The sequence below is a fragment of the Schistocerca nitens genome, chromosome 3, assembly GCF_023898315.1.
Source record: "Schistocerca nitens isolate TAMUIC-IGC-003100 chromosome 3, iqSchNite1.1, whole genome shotgun sequence".
In the NCBI taxonomy this organism is placed as follows: domain Eukaryota; kingdom Metazoa; phylum Arthropoda; class Insecta; order Orthoptera; family Acrididae; genus Schistocerca; species Schistocerca nitens.
The window spans coordinates 427,755,024-427,757,782 of record NC_064616.1 but is presented as its reverse complement, the minus strand read 5'-3'; positions in this window follow the sequence as shown (position 1 = coordinate 427,757,782).

Genomic DNA, 2,759 nt, shown 5'->3' with positions numbered 1-2,759 from the left:
AATTAATTTTGATTCCTTCTAGGAAAGAACAACTTTATTGAGAGTGCGATTTCCACAAGCCGTGTTTCAGAAAACAATCCAGGACCAGGGGGCTTGAGACAAATTAATTCTAACTTGCCGATGCGCACGATGGATACCTACCGCCTCAAAGTTGCGAAGCTATTTCAATATCTTCTGTGATGCTAGTTTGGTCTGTATAAAAGAAATTTTAACTTCAAAACAACGACATCAAGAAGATTTCGTCTTTGGAAATGGATGTAGACGTAGCCTTGTGTTGGAGCTAATTGGAAATTCTTGAGCTCAATTATATTAGCGTATTGAGGCCTGTCAGACACAGTAAGTAACTTTAGCAAAGAGAATCCGCGTAGGGAAAGGATGATTCCAGAGCCGCGCCCCACGGTTTTCGCTGTTATCAATGAAGTTAAGAAATGTATGTTGGTATGTTGCAGCCGTAATATGTTAACAAACGTAGTTCACTTCATTCACATACAAAACTGTCTTCATGACAAGCGTTACCTATCTCAGACTGCAGAAAACCTTGACTTTTATCAGCAAATACTAACGTATTCCTAAATTATGACAGTTTTCTGCACAGCCTAGTCACTCAGTGACTGAGGTGTGGTAGTGCTAGACCCAAAAGAAGCTATTTAGAATCCTGACATTGAAGAAAATTCAAAGAATATGAAACACATTCAAAAAGAGACTAACCGGAGGCTGTAAAATAAGAACTGCAGAAGCGTTCGTAGTGCCATTACCTACGGAAGAAGGTGTGGTCCCTCCAAGATCACCGAAGCCACAAACTCGTCGCTAGAGCGATAGGGACGCAAATCCACATGACGACAGAGCGAGCATCTGCAAGAGATTTAGAAGTCCCAGAGACCGTGGTTAGCGTTACCCACGTTAGTAGCGCTAGTCAAGAGCTAAAAAATTACGACAATATGAAAAATATTTGGTTTATGATATACAAAAGAAGCAAGCCCATATATTTCACGGTATCGGTGCAGCGAAAGTGACATCTCGTCTGTAATCCTGAAACTCAGTATGATAAAAGAAATTCTATAGAATTTTGTTTTATTTTTAAAGTTTTTATTTATAGTGTTAATTGATATATATTAGTGACAGTAGCGGTAAATCGGATGATAACTAAGAATGTTATCCACTGTTTGAATGCAACAAAACCTTTTACGAGCTCTGTCATAGCTGCAGTACCACTTTAAACTGAAGAGTAACACGTGAACCGGACTTCATTTAAGCAAATGCGAGTAAACGCTGACACTGGAAACCACGCTGGACACCATTTGTGACATATGCACAAATGTGCAACTTAGACGTAAGAATACTTGAGTAGTGTCAGAATATATCATTTACGATGCCCAAATACGGCAGTCATGCCGCACATACACGCTAAACTAGTAGGAAGAAACGCAACAGTGCAACATAAAGGTATGTATAATTAACACAGAGCATAGTGTTTTTTTTTCTTTATTGTTATTTTCAATCCCGTACAAACAGGCAGGCTGTCAGCAGCATCTTAAGCCGCTCTTAAGCCATAGAATAGAGAAATAAACAACAGAAAGAATACACATAAGTGACATAACGGTGGGTAATAAAGCAGTAGACAAATAAAGACAAACACGGAGCCGTTCACACTCGACGAGAATCCACACTACAAACTGTTGAAACGACGCACAAACACTGAAGATGGCGATGGCACAGGTGAACGATGGAGTGCGACGGTGAACACTGAATACTAAACACGTCGGCACACGCGAGACACTGATGGCGATGATCTCCGGCGCGCGAATGTGAGCATAGTGGAAAGTAGCAGTACTTATATTTAGCCATAATTAGCGTAAGTACCGTATGCGTAACTAACTGAGGCTGTGTTGGCAAAGTAGCTAAGCCAGTTACAAATGATGAACTTGCTATATCAAATATACGAGGGGCGTTTAATAAATAATTCAACACTTTGTATTGACCAATTTCGGTTGAAAAAAATGCGACATTCGTTGTGGAACACTGTGAAATATTGCCGCTTCAGCCCTGAACTTCAATGAAGTTCCGATAGGTGGCGGCGCTGTACGTAGCCTTCAAAATGGCGTCTGCATCGGAAGTGCGTTCCAAGCAGACCTGTAATTGAGTTTCTTCTGGTGGGAAATTGGAGGTTCGCAAATATTCATAGGCGCTTTCAGGATGTCTACGGAGAGGTGGCAGTGAACAAAAGCACGATCAGTCGTGAGCGAAGCGTCTGCCATTATCGCAATAATTTCGAGCAAACCTATTCGATCCCGTATGCCGGCCGGCCGTACATAGCTCTGACTCCTGCAATGATGGACCGTACGGACACTCCCATTCGAGGTGATAGACGGATCACAATCGAACACCTCTCTGCACTACTTGACGCCTCTGTTGTAGTGGTGACACACTCATCCCCCTGCTGGCGTAGTCAAAGGCTTGTGCCCGCTGAGTTCTTTGCCCTCCAACAGAGGACTATAAAAAGCAACGAAGGACTAGGTGTGTGGAATTTCTTGAGCGTTACGAGGGAGATTATTGATACAGAAGACGTTGACTCCGTTGTCGACCAGTAGAGTGGCACCATGCGGGCACACAGGCTGTCCCATTAGAGTGGCATAAGGCCGTCGCGTTGAACGGAGATTATGTTGAAAAACAGGGTTTTGTCGCCGAAGAGTGGGTAATGATATAGGGTATTGGAATCCTAAATAAAACCAACTTGCTTTCTGAATAAGAATGTTTCTTAT